General features: G+C 40.9%; 1 protein-coding gene and 1 long non-coding RNA gene across 2 annotated transcripts in view; both read left to right on the forward strand.

The window, feature by feature from the left end:
* The window catches only part of itga3b (integrin, alpha 3b), an 83,961-nt gene that overhangs the window by 27,578 nt on the left and 41,383 nt on the right, over positions 1–15,000 (forward strand). The window lies entirely within an intron of this gene.
* LOC134466752 (uncharacterized) lies at positions 9,388–12,557 on the forward strand. The gene is made up of 5 exons (XR_010038399.1): positions 9,388–9,815; positions 10,335–10,390; positions 10,847–10,916; positions 11,130–11,216; positions 11,562–12,557. It is a non-coding gene; the product is annotated as an uncharacterized LOC134466752 (long non-coding RNA).

Raw genomic sequence — 15,000 nt, forward strand, 5'->3', positions numbered from 1 at the left:
CAATGTGCGGAGGCCCTAACAGTGTGTTACAATGTTACAGTGTTTTCAACAGGTAGAATCAGAATGGGTTCCTATAGTCTTCTACGTCATTTGAGTGGTGTTTGTGACGCAACTTCTTGTGTCGCAAGAAACTAAATTCAAATAAATTAAGTATAAATTAGTATAAATAAATCAATAAATGTGTAGTTAGAGTGGAAATATTCCACCTGTATTCTACTAACAGGCATTGAATATTAAAATAATAATAGTATAAGAGCAACATGTTGGAGTCGAGCTAATATATAGTAGTTCATGTGGGATTTGCATTTTGAGCAGCTGGCATGTGTTAGTAGAGCAAAAATGCATGTAGGAGAGGCAATTGAATAGCCATTCACTGAGTGTACTGAAGCACTGAATGTAGTTTTTGAGTAAGACCCTTCAACTGTTGTGGGAGTATGGACAGAGCTCAAAGAAGCCAGAAGTTCCGAAAGCCAGAAGTTCTTTGGTCACCATACGTAGGATGTACCTATATGTCTCTGCCTGACAGAGCTCACCCTGGGCCCTGTGTCATTTAGGATTCACGACTCTCTGTAGTAGACATTGAGGTCTCAGTACCTCAGTATCTCTCCCTCTACCCTCACCCTTTTATGATGAACCCCCCCCCCACCACCACAGTTAGGGCGTCAGACTTGTTGTCCAAAGGTTGCCAGTTCGACCACCGACCTGCCAGGTTGGTGGCGGGAGTAATAAACCAGTGCTCCCCTCCATCCTCCTCCATGACTGAGGTGCCCTGAGCATGGTACTGTCCTGCTCCCTTTCAGGCGCCATTGGGGGCTGGCAGCTTGCACGGATGAGGCATGAATGCAATTCCCTTGTGTGCAATGTGCACTTGTGTGCTGTGGAGTGCTGTCTCACAATGGTGGGAGTTGGAGTTTCCCAGTTGGGCTTTCACTTTGTTGTCACTTTCTTTCATGTATTTTGTAGGCCTATGTTAACCAATGAAGCAAAGATCCATGGTACTATACACCTCCATGATTCTCCTTGACCTTTTTTGTACACATTTCAATATTATGTCTGGAAAAGCAGACTGTGTATCGCCCAGTCATATAAACCCTCACTGTTGACAGGTGATCGCTTAGATAAACATGCAAACAAATACAGCCCGGTGCTTTTGAATGGGTCACGGCCCTTTGGTTTCCTGTAGGGCTCTATTGTGTGTGTGTGTGTGTGTGTGTGTGTGTGTGTGTGTGTGTGTGTGTGTGTGTGTGTGTGTGTGTGTGTGTGTGTGTGTGTGTGTGTGTGTGTGTGTGTGTGTGTGTGTGTGTGTGTGTGTGTGTGTGTGTCTGTATGTGTGTGTGTCTGTATGTCTGTGTCTGTGTCTGCATCTGTGTGTGTGTGTGTGTGTGTGTGTGTGTGTGTGTGTGTGTGTGCTTGCATGTATGTCTAAGGTAATGCGAGAGAGCAAGAGAGAGAGAGAGAGAGAGAGAGAGAAAGAGAGAGAGAGACGCGTGTGTTTGTTTTCTTTTGTGGTTGTTTGACAGAGTCTGTGTGCATGGGAGGGAGAGTTTGTGTTTGTGTTGGTGATTCTGAAGAATTGAGAGAATCTATCAGCCATTGTTTGACTGGGGGTGTCTTACGTTGTCTCCTTATCTACCACTAATTCTTCAAACAGTCTGCAAGTCTGTCTTCTATCTTAAAGAGATATCTTCTTCAACATGTACATACTGAATATTTATCTTTTTTTCAGGATAGCCTATATATAGCCTAAATAGAATAGCCCAGTTCGCAATAAAATTCACAACACCACATTGACTGTCACAACCAAAAGCTAAGTATGGAACAAGGCCAGATGTAGGTCCTTGTTGGAACTTTTTAACTTCATGATCTTTACCCCAGTGGACCATTCCCTACATCCAAGCACGCACACACACATAGTAACAACTATTTTAGTCGTTTATTTTCAAACATATGCTGCCCTTTCGCAAATTTCATCTTTCCTTGAATATTTGACTGTCTGACTAAAGTCAGTTTTACAGAGAAGGTGTCTATGACTAGTAATTCAAAATGGCAGACGCGATCCGAGAAGATCCACCAATTCATGCACTCTATGAAAAAGTGTAAATGTCCCAAGACATAATGAATACTTAGAAATGTATGGTTTTGCTACTTATTCATGAAAGAGGTAACATTGGTGATTGGCCATCATATATTCTGGAAATAGATGTATTTATTTATATAATAAATGGCATAGGCTACTCTACCTCTAAAGAGACACTAACTCATGCTCCCAGAGGGAGGTTCTTATATGCCAAGTCTGGGAAGACACTGTAGAACGACCTGAATGCCAGGTCTCGGAAGATACATATTGACAGTGTGAAAGGTCCAAACAGGGGGACCATTATTCCCTTTGTTGTGCCTCTTACGGAGCCCTAATCGCATCAGAGCTAAACGTTAAGTGAGTTAACGGACCCTTGTCCCTTTGGTCTACGTGGCAAATCTAATAAGCCAATGGAGTGCTACAGGAGTGTATTACTGCAGGTTTTGAAGGATTAGGTACACACACGCGCGCGCGCACGTACACACACATACACACGCGCGTGCGCGCACACACGCACGCACGTACACACAGACATGCACGCACGCACACACACATACACACATACACACACGCACGCACACACACGCACGCACGCACGCGCGCACACACACACACACACACACACACACACACACACACACACACACACACACACACACACACACACGTGTACGTGCATATGCACACACAGGGAACGGATCACTGCTCATGTCGCATTGAAGGATTACATGCTGTGTGTGTGTGTGTGTGTGTGTGTGTGTGTGTGTGTGTGTGTGTGTGTGTGTGTGTGTGTGTGTGTGTGTGTGTGTGTGTGTGTGTGTGTGTGTGTGTGTGTGTGTGTGTGTGTGTGTGCGTGTGTGCGTCTGCAGCATCTGGGAAGTCACCGTGTCCTGTCTCCAAATGTAAACACTATCAGCTGATCTAATGTAATCTAATCATATTCCCATAAGGTAATTCACTTTTGCGAAAGGGTATCAGTAACAGTATGTATCTACCTGTGTGTGTGTGTGTGTGTGTGTGTGTGTGTGTGTGTGTGTGTGTGTGTGTGTGTGTGTGTGTGTGTGTGTGTGTGTGTGTGTGTGTGTGTGTGTGTGTGTGTGTGTGTGTGTGTGTGTTTGTTATATGTCCTTTAATATATTTGTATTATTTTGATGGTCCCCATTTCGTAAGTTTCCTTAGAAGTACAGCTGCTAAAAAGTACAGTACACTGTTGAGGCCCTCTACACGCACGCACGCACGCACGCACGCACGCACGCACGCACGCACACACACACACACACACACACAGACACATAAAGCATGTATCACAGTATCAGATGCACTATCTGCGTCTGCTGTGACTGCAGGGGTGCACACAGACAGTATCAGGCATCGAATGAACCCATGCCTGACTGGACCCATGCAGTGTTGCCAGATGTGTCTGATCAAATCCCGCCCAAAAGGTTCTCAAAAAACACCAAAATCCGCCCAACTTGAACAAATTACAATGACTTCTATGGGCATAAAACGGCAGGAAAAAAATGCCAAATGGCCAATTTTTCCCGTTTTTGCCCACAGACAGCCATCCAAAGTAGCCCAATTGGGTGGGTAACCGCCCAATCTGGCTACACTGGGCCCATGTAGTGTCTCGTCTTGGCCCATTCATGAAGTCCTTGTACTGTAGTCTCAGAGCACAATGGCAGAATGGGATCAGTAGCACTTGCCTGTGAAACACATGAGGGCCCTGCCAATCTGATCTCAGATGGCTCGTGACAACGCTAGTACAGGCAAGCATGTAGGTACGTAGGTAGGTGTGTGTGTGTGTGTGTGTGTGTGTGTGTGCGTGCGTGCGTGCGTGCGTGCGTGTGTGTGTGTGTGTGTGCGTGTGCGTGTGCGTGCGCGTGTGTTTGTGTGAAGAAGATACATCCGATACGTGGGATTGAGTTGATATCTCTGTACGGTGTCTGTGTGTGTGTCTTTGTGTGTCTGTGTGTAGTCATGTCATGTGTGTTTGTGTCTGTGCCTCGTTGTGTCTGAAACACTGTGGTTGATGTCTGGGGGCAGGGGGACAGGTGTACAGCTGTGCTCTCTGGTTGCATCGTCTGGTGTAAGTGTGGGCGAGCGTGGGTTGTGTCTACAGTAGCTACATGGTAATGTGGGTGTTTAGGCTAAGGCACAGTATCATCATACAACATCCGGTTATGTCAAGATCTGGTGCTGGGCTGAGAGAAGTAGACTCAAAAGAGAAGACTGGGAAATTTCACCTGTCATTGAGCACAGTTACATACAATGAATATTCCAGTTTCAAATGGAATAGTGCCAGTTTTTGCGGTAGCCTCTTAGTGCAGATGGGGTCTCTGGCGGGCCTATTCACTACTGAAAATACTCAACTACATCATAACAACATTGCTATAACAGTACTGAGAGCCTGAACGGAAGACTGCGTTTATTTCCAGAATTCATGCTGCCCATTCACTAATGTTACCTTTTTCATGAATACTTACCACCAGCATAAAATTCTAAGTATTCATTATGACTGGAAAAATGGCACTTTTCATACATGAAAAGGGTGATCTTCTCCATGGTCCGCCATTTTTAATTTCCAAAAATAGCAATTTTTAGCTGCAAAAATGACTGTGCTTTGACCATACTAGAAAATATTTGTTTGATATTTTGTAAACTTTCATGTAAAGATCAAATTTGGCAATAGGCAGCCCAATTTCAATAAGTATAGTTGCAGTACCTTTTTTGACCATTTCCTGCACAGTGTCCCTTTAAGTAACAGATTGAGACATAGCCATAAGACAATAATTTTGGTGACAGTAAGTTTATAACATTGGCTCTGCGCTAAAGGTTAAGCAAGTTGAGGTATATTCTGCTTACATGTGTGGAGGACCGTTGGCCTACCAGGACATTCCTGCAACACATTCGGAATGAATGAAGAGTTTACATGACTAGTGCGCAAACCGAATACTGTCACCAAATCAGAATATTCCTTGCATATAACTGCGCTCATGCAAGAACAAACAATTCTATTCAGTTCATTTGAGTAGTCACAGCATGCCATTATTTTACACACGTAAGCAGTGGGCAAGTTTAAAAACGGAGTGAATATAGTGAAGCGTCGGTTTGGATGTCATAGTTGACTAGTTGACTTCAGAGATTTGACATTTTGCTCTGTCTTGTGCCCTTTATGCCTTGTCTGACTTTTCGAATAGTTCCTCCTAGCCACTAGTCTAGTTCCATTAACTGTGAATCGGGAACAAAGCTGAGAGGTGAAAGTCTTGTGTCATGGTGAGGGCATGTGATAAAGTGGTGGAAGGTGAGTGTACTGTGTGTGTGTGTGCAGTATACAGTATATGTGTCATTGAATGTGGTTTGTACTGGCAATGAAAGTGCTTTGGAGATAAGTAACTGTGTGTGTGTGTGTGTGTGTGTGTGTGTGTGTGTGTGTGTGTGTGTGTGTGTGTGTGTGTGTGTGTGTGTGTGTGTGTGTGTGTGTGTGTGTGTGTGTGTGTGTGTGTGTGTGTGTGTGTGTGTGTGTGTGTGTGTGTGATTGTTTGAGGTGGGAGATGTCAGGCATGTGTCATCCCAGACGGGGACGTGACTCAGTGACCTTAGACCAAGAGTGCACACACACACACACACACACACACACACACACACACACACACACACACACACACACACACACACACACACACACACACACACACACACACACACACACACACACACACACACACACACACACACCGCCAATCTGCCCACAGGTCTCACTTACACTTTCAGAAACTCAAACCCATGTATGAGTTTTTCAGATTTCCTAAATTAGACATCCGCTCATCGGCTTAGTGAATGAATTGACCGACTGACTGAAAGAGTTTGTGCAGTCTCTTTCCACTTCCCATAAGAGACAAGTTGTGATGGAAGGAGACTTGGGATGGAGAGATCGAAGGGGACACAGAATGATAGAGGTGACAAAAGAGAGAGCAAGGAAGAGAGGAGGAGGAGGAGAGGAGGGTGAGAAGGAGAGAGGAAGATAGTTGCAAAAAATTCAAACATTTATTAATTAAAGTTTTTAGCTGTCTAGCTTTCAACACAAACCAGAGAGTTGAAAATTGATGAAAGTTGAGAGAGAAAGGCAGGAGGAGATGGAGTGGAAATAAGGCCGCATGGAGGAGGGCAGTGAGGTCGAAATGGAGGAGGAGGGACAGATGCATGGGTTTATTTGACACAGAGAGAGAGAGAGAGAGAGAGAGAGAGAGAGAGAGAGAGAGAGAGAGAGAGAGAGCGAGAGATTTGATTTTTAACACCCATTTATTTTGTATCGTTTCACTAGTTAAAGGGGTACACTCCATACAAATTGACACCTCATTGACCAACATCATGAACTGCCCACTGTCCTTTGTCCTTTGAGAGAGAGAGAGAGAGAGAGAGAGAGAGAGAGAGAGAGAGAGAGAGAGAGAGAGAGAGAGAGAGAGAGAGAGAGAAGAATGACATTGACCAAGGCAAAAATTGAGTGAAAGGTCTTGTGAATGAGTGAAGAGGGACGAGAAAGAAAGTGAAGAAGACAAATGGAAGAACAAGGGATTGAGTGAGAGAGCAGTGTAAACGTGTGAGGGAGAGAGAGATGGAGTGAGAATGAGGGGATTGAGTGAGAGAGAGCTGTGTAAATGTGTGAAGGAGAGGGAGAGGGAGTGAGAATGAAGGGATTGAGTGAGAGGGCTTTTGTGAATGTGTGTGTGTGTGTGTGGGGGGGAGTGGGTGTAAAGAGCAAATGTTTGTCTTTGGTGCCGTTTGCTGAGGGGAGTGCCCAGAACAGGACGGATTTCAACTTGCCCTCCGTAGCATTCCGCATGCTGCACAGCGCCGTCACTCCATGGTTACACTGTTACCGCGGTAGACAGAATCTCTTTGTTTTCCGACCTTGTACTGTTTTTGTTATGTATTATTTCCCTGTATTTGGACACCATGGATTCCTTTATTTGTGTGTCAAGGTCATTGTGGGCTGGGGATTATGGGTCATTCTTCCTGAGCACTCCTTGTCTCTCATCACTTCTCATCACTTTTTTTATCCTCTTTTTCTTCTCTTTCAGTCCCCTTTTCCCCCTCTTTCTAACCACATGTCTGTTTTTCGTACATTATCCCCCCTTTACATCTATCTATCTATCTATCTATCTATCTATCTATCTATCTATCTATCTATCTATCTATCTATCTATCTATCTATCTATCTATCTATCTATCTATCTATCTTTTTTGCTATCCTTCTTTCTCTTTCCAACTGAGATACATGACACATCATTATGATACTGTACAGTATATGCCAGAATGAGTGATGTGCGGTGTATATGTATGTGTGTGTGTGTGTGTGTGTGTGTGTGTGTGTGTGTGTGTGTGTGTGTGTGTGTGTGCACTGCAAAAAACGAAAATCTGTACAAGTGTAATATACTTGAATTCAGCATTTTGGTCTCATTAGACTTGTTTTTGAATGTATTTTCTTGGTAAGACTGACTATTGTTAAGATGAATTGACTTGTTTCAAGAAAATTCATCTTTTTTATCCTACCTAGATAATAAAACTGGTTCTGAGCAGCTTTTTTCTTAAAATAGAACACATACTGACAGAGTCGCATTAACAATTAGACTGTGAGTACATTTTTACTTGTTTCAAGACAATAAGACAATCCAAATGAACCTGTTTTAAGAACTGGCTCGATCTCACTAAGATATTCTAGCTAATCAACTGTGATTGCATAAAAATGAATAGGGCCAATGAGATTTCCATTCAAGATTCATAGCTTTGACATTTCTGTTGTCTGTGCAGCATTTGGCATAGCAATTTCATGATTGTAAATCTGTATCCCATCTCAATGTGTCAAACACTTGAAATTCACCGCAAAATATACTGTAGATGAATCACTAAAATATATTCAAAAAAAAATAGGGAGTCCCATATCTGTGATTATTGTCTTTCCTAATTGTTACCAAGAAACATCCATTTCAGAGATGATATTCAAAAAATCTAATCTTTGAACTGACATATGCCTCTGACGCCTTGATACCGCTGATGTGTGGCCCAATTCTTTTTCATGAGCAAATATACTGTTTGTTTGATGGGTAGGCTACTTTCGTCAATTTTGCTATGATTGTATTTATTTTATTTTTTTAAGATTGTTTTTGGTCTTTTTTACAACTTTATTGATGACAGGACAGTTTGAGAGGTGGACAGGAGGCGAATGGGTAGAAAGATGGGAAGGGGTCGGCAAATGACCCGGACCGGGAATCGAACCCGGGTTGGCCACACGGCAGACGAGTGCCCTACCAGTTGCCCACGGCAGGGCCATTTTGCTTTGATTTACAAGACATTTGCAGACATTTTATAGGCCTAATTTAATTTAGAAATTTAGAATAAAAAAATAATGCTTTGACTCTAACCTCATGCACACGTGTCTCATCAAAGTACCCAGGGTGAAGGTAAATGTTGCATATAATGTTGTTTAGGGGGCACGTTGTTGTTCAGGATGCTGCTTTTTAAAGATGCTGCTCTGTCTCAGTTTTTGTAAAGTTTCCGTCATCAGAGCAAAAAAGGTTGTGAGTTATTTCACTTAATTCTATGATAAGATGTATAGCATGGTCCTTGCTGCTGATAAAAAGTGAATATCTTCAGAAATATCAGCATCTGTCAAGACGACATTTTTAGTTTGTTATCTATCATTAGATTCCATCGTTACACTAATTGGACATGTCTTGTATAGGCCTATTAATATGCAAACCTAGGCCTATAGCCTACCTGAAGTTATAACATCTAGATCAATATGATTTGACAAAATAAAGTGCTTCAATGCACGTTTTATTTCCTTTTGCACAACTGCAACAGCAAGGGCAACAGGTTTTTTTGTGTTCATTTAAGGCACACTCAAAAAATGTTTCTGGGTCCTGGTAAATATTAAGAAATATGTATACAAACAATTTAAAGGGACACTGTGTGAGATTTTTAGTTGTTTATTTCCAGAATTCATGCTGCCCATTCACTAAAGTTACCTTTTTCATGAATACTTACCACCAGCATCAAATTCTAAGTATTCAATATGACTGGGAAAATTGCACTTTTCATACATGAAAAGGGGGATCTTCTCCATAGTCCGCCATTTTGAATTTCCAAAAATAGAAATTTTTAGCTGCAAAAATGACTTTACTTGGACCATACTAGAAAATATTTGTTTACTACTTAGTAAACTTTCATGTAAAGATCAAATTTGGCAATAGGCAGCCCAGTTTCAATGAGCAGCATAGTTGCAGTACCTTTTTTGACCATTTCCTGCACAGTGTCCCTTTAAGGAATATTGAAATCATATAAACACCATTTGAACTGTCCGCGTATTATTTTTTAAACAAATAATCTAAACAAATAATGTAGGCCTATGCACTTGAAAAAAGCTCATAATATTAACTGACATGCACATCACACTCCAGAACAGTAGGTGGCAGTAAGAAATGAATCGCCTATTGTCGAAACACATTTTCATTGACAGTATTTATCTTCTTCCTGCTGGCACCAAGTTGTTACCTTATTGTTACAGAAATATTTTACATAAATCAAAACTATATATGTGAAATTCATGCTGTAATTCAGGTGGGATAACAAACAAAAACAAAAAAAATCACCAAAGGGTAAAACCGGAAATGGAATTACGTCACTTCCTGTTCGTCAGTTGGTCTCCTGCTTTGAAATTGAGGCAATCGTTTTCAGCCGGGTAAGTTTCACAATCCGTTTCAATCCTTGTCATCTTTGGCAATATGCTTGTATTAAGACACTATTACAGTCATTTGTGAAGTATACTACGCTATTGTGATGTTTTTGGCGCTTTTGTCTGTATGGAAAGTTAACTGATACGAATATTGTTAGATCATGCTGTGTGATCTGACAAGCTGTTTGTCTTGCATTCAAATATCCACTCTTAAACATTAGCTTATCTTGTGCAACATCTTTAGGAGTAAAAAAAATAAATAACCTTAAGGTTTATCGAGTCTGAAGTGTAATTTACCAGCACAATTATTTCAAACATAATTTAACACCTGCTGCTGTTTAGCTTAGCAGCTAGCTAATGCTCTCTAGCTTGCTATTGCCCTGTAATGCCCCACATGTTACTCAAAATATGTATTATATTTTTTGTAATGGGCGTCACTATTGGCCAGTCCTGAATATCACCTTTGAAAAGCCATGTTTGCCGATATTATGAGAAAAGGTTCATCTCTGTTTTTCAACTTCACAGATGGTTACCCCCTGTGCTAGTGGAAGATGTGACTTTGAAGACAGTCATTGTAAAAGGTAGGATTTCTGTCCATGTTCAATTGTTTTACACTTTACCCTCTGCTTGAACACTTTACTTACACCAAAGCAAAATGAGGATAAAAATATTTTTTAGCCAATTAGCTGTCATTTTCATGTTGGCATGGTGTCAACAGTTATTTTGTATTGTATGAAATATGGATATGGTGGAAAATATTTTAATTCACTTTAATTTCACCCTGTCTTAAGTGGCTGTAGTCACTTTATTTACCAATATTCTTAAATGGTGACAATATTCCCCAGTCTAAAAAGTGGTGACGATGTATTTGATATGGCAGATTATATTTGGTTGAGGCTACTCTACTCTCCTTGACCCCTGGTCTCAATTTAGGTTTTACAAGAAGTCAGTCAATGCCATTGTGATGTTAGCCCTCATCTTATCTTGTAATTTCTGTAACATCAACTCCAGCAGTCTAATTATGTGTTTTGTCATAGGTGCAAAAGGCTTGTCTAAGATAAGCTGGCAGTCTACACCGCATGGCCTGCGTTGCTGACATTAAGTGAAGTAAGTGTGGTGGTACATTATGTCATAACAGATAGTATTTAAGTGTTGTTGTATGTCTGTCCTGTAGGATGTCTTTGTGGCTTGACCACAGGTGTTGCCCCACCTGCAGGCCCAGAGATAGAAAGACATAGTGACAAGTCACAGGACAGACAGGAAGCACAACACAACTGGGCCTGACAACCATGTAATTTTCTTGTAATGTGTCTTTGACAGGTTAATGCAGAGTTCCTGTGCCTGACAGATACTTGAGGAAGCATCTTGGAGGTTGTCAAGGAGAATGGAGGCGTTGCCAGAAGGAAGGTAGGATAACTCATGAGTTGCAAACAATCTAATGAAGTTGGGTATTAGGTATTAGAAGGTCAGACATTAGGTGTGGGAGATGCATGGCCCACCTCTAGGTTCACTGACTCTGAATTTTGAACAGTTCTGATTATGGTGTTCACAAACGATCTGCACCCCAATAAAGAGAGCATGCGATAAATGGCACCTGCATATCACTGACAAGCACACTATTAAATGCCCCCTATTAGTGGCCATGGTTGTCATTCACTAGATATCAGCATTTTTACATTTAGTGCCATTAAATCTACATAAAAAGTGTGTGCACAGTGTTAAGCTTTCTGCATTTTCTTTTTCCACCATCAGGACTGGAGTGGCGAAGTGATCCAAAGGCAGACTGCACATCTACGTATATGGTTTGCAAGGAACATCCCGTGCCAGAGACTGTGATACAAGGCATGGAGCTGTACAGTGAACTCGGAGCATCTCTTGTGCATGTGTGATGCTGTTTGGACTCGGTTACCGGTATATACCCTCAATCTCAACTCTGTGGATTTGGATTTACAATTTTAAGTATCCAGATGAACTGAAATATATGTTCTGGTGAATTTGGAAAATATGCCCAAAAGGTCCAATCACTATAAACTACAGTAAATATGTTGGACACTGGCAATCTCAGGTTCTAAGCCATTGTATAAAAGGACAATCCATCGCATTTCTATTAATACTTTTGTGTGCTGTTCTCTGATCTGAGTTGATGGTTTTTTTGTCCTTTTTTGTCTTTTGTCAGCATGGCATTGAGTATCATTGAGGGGCTTTTTTCTAAACATTGGCTATGCAGATTAAAAGATGAGCACTATAAGGAAAGGCGTAATAACGTCTCAGTAGCACTTCATGGACACATTGATATCATAATTAAAAACATTTCTCTCTCCCTCTCCTCCCCCACTTTGAGAAAGAATCAAAGAGTCAAAAGTGCTCCTGCGGGCAGTTGGTTAATTCTAAAATGTCCATTCACAAATAACATCTTTTTCATGAATGTCTAAGTAAATAAGTGAGTAAATAGACACATACTGTTCTGATGAGAGTATGCTTTTCGGCCAAAGATATCTGACTGCATATCTGACCCAAGGGATTATGACATTACTTAGAATTTGATGGTGGTTGTAAGCATTCATGAAAAAGATGACATTTCTGAACAGGCCACATTAATTAATGTGTTACAGTACACTGATAATTTCAGGTTTTCTGTTTAATTTCTGTTTAATCATACGATTATATTGTCAAGATTTTGGTGTTTTATTATCGTTTGACTGCATGTTTGTCCAGCTGATGAAATATTAATAAAAGAAATGTTTTGAAGTTCTTGTCAAGTATATTTTTCTCATACACCTAAACAAGATATTAATTCTACATGAGAAAATAAGTATTCTAGCTAAGAAAATCAGACTAGTTTTAAGACTTTAAATGAGCTGGAAACAAGTAAATTTGCCTTGTTTTAAGCGTCTTGTATGCTTGTTTTGAGCAATAATTTCTTGGAGGACATCTAATTCTAAGCAATAATGACTAATAAAGGAGAAGAAATTGCTTAAAATAAGAGCAAAAATCTTAACAAGCAACAGAAAAATAAGATTTTTATACTTGTTTCAAGTGTTTTTCTATACCTACCGCTTAGATTTTATTTTCTTGTTTTAAGAATTCTTACCAAGTCCAATTTGCTCGCTGCACTGGCAGATTATTTTGCTCAAAATAAGCAATTTTTCACCTAAAACACTATATTTTTTACTTATTTTTTTAGAGGGCTTTTTTGCAGTGTGTGTGTGTGTGTGTGTGTGTGTGTGTGTGTGTGCGGTTGGCACGTCATTTGTCTAACAGTGTATTTACGCAAGTCAAAGCTAAGTGAAAAGAGGGTATTCCGCAAGGGGGTATTATGTTAGAGAAGTAGGCAAACAGTGTTCTTTAGTTTGAGTAAACCCCCCAGTTCAAACCAGGCGTAGTCATGCTGGCATTACAACACTAAGCAAACAAGTGCAAAAACCTCAGACCTCTTGCAAAACCTCATGCAGTGAAATGTTGACGTTATTTTCGCTATTACCTGACACACCTATGCTACTGTTGCTTGAGTCGTCAGGTTGTGGACTTCTATTGGGCAAAATTGAAACTTTTTGAACTTCACTGAAATATTGTAAGTGTGAAAGGGGTAGGGACATAGAGGTCAATTTTGGGCTGTTGGGCTGTATTACGTGGAGGGCCAGAATTTACTGTCAGGGTTCACTATATATGCATTTGGTCTGAGGAACCACCATCAACATACTGCCCCTCCACCACCCCTGTTGTGCTTGTCTTTTTTATTGTGCAAACCTACCTTCACCTTTGAACGTACCTATTGAGGTCCACACACACCTTATTTTATTTTGCAGCACATCTTGAGCACAATCATATTAGCTCCTTGACTTGTGCTGTCTGACCTGGGAAATGTTGTGTTGTGAATGGCCATTCATGTGCCGTTGGGTCAAGTAGGGTCATTAATTTTGCTAATCCAGTCAAGCAAACACATATAGAGCCGTCTGATTCGATAAGCTACCATGTACTATGTCCACTGTGTATTCTTATTGTTTCCCTTGGGCTGTCTGACCTGGAGTAGCCCTATGCTTCGAGCTAATGCTGTATTGTTAATGGCCATTCACATGGCACTAAATAAAGTAGGCCTAGCCGCAGTCAAGCAAACTTATAGACCACTCTGATTCAATAAGCCACCATGTACACTGAATATTCCAATTGTTTCCCTTGTGCTGTCTGACCTGGAGTAGTCCTATGAGCTAATGGTTTGCTGTGGATGGCGTGTGTTGTGGTGTGTTATGGATTCATATGACACTGAGCCAGGTAGGGCTAGCCTGAAACACGTAGGCTGTTGTTATTATTTCCAAAGCCATCAAGCAAGTATAGAGAGCCTCCTGATTCGATAAGCCACCATGTAGTAGTGTGTAGTGTGTACTAGGACTGGGCAATATGACAATATATATCGTTATCGAGATATAAAAGTGTATATCGTGACCTTTCTCCTCTATCGTTTATATCGTGACAGTAATTTTATCAATGTTATACAATTGAATATCATTTAATTACATTTCATCTTGTCACAATACACACTATAAGTTAATGTAACTGTAAAATAAGGATAAAAAGATCAATTTTAAAGAAAGGTTGTTTTGCGACATGAAAAAATAAAGAGCAAATAAAGAAGAATAACTGAAAACGTATGTAATTGTGCTATATCGTGATATATATCGTTATCGTGCTATAAAGTAATCCATATCGTGGTATTTTTTTTTTCCCAAATCGCCCAGCCCTAGTGTGTACTATGTATGTATGTAGTTAGTATGTAGTATTCCTATTGTTTCCTTTGTGCTACCTGATGCATGTGCAGTTACTGCCTTTTTGCTTGCCAACCGTCCCTTGAAATATGGAATCGTCCCGTATTTAGAAACAAAAGTACGGCTCCGTATTGAGCTGAAATGAGACGCAATTTGGTTAAAACGCAGGATATTGCTTTTAAGAAATATAACATTCTGTTGAGGCGTCCCTTATTTTTTTCCCTATAGGGAGTTGGCGACACTTGTTGTGAAGGACCATCTATCCACGTGATGCTGGATCAGGTTCCTGTACTGTAGCTGCCTTGCAGTGTTTAGCTGGTACTAGCTTGCCTGAGATTAGCAACAGCTGAGTGCAGAAAGTGTGTGTGTGTGTGTGTGTGTGTGTGTGTGTGTGTGTGTGTGTGTGTGTGTGTGTGTGTGTGTGTGTGTGT

Source organism: Engraulis encrasicolus, chromosome 17 (genome assembly GCF_034702125.1).
Source record: "Engraulis encrasicolus isolate BLACKSEA-1 chromosome 17, IST_EnEncr_1.0, whole genome shotgun sequence".
NCBI classification, from domain to species: Eukaryota; Metazoa; Chordata; class Actinopteri; order Clupeiformes; family Engraulidae; genus Engraulis; species Engraulis encrasicolus.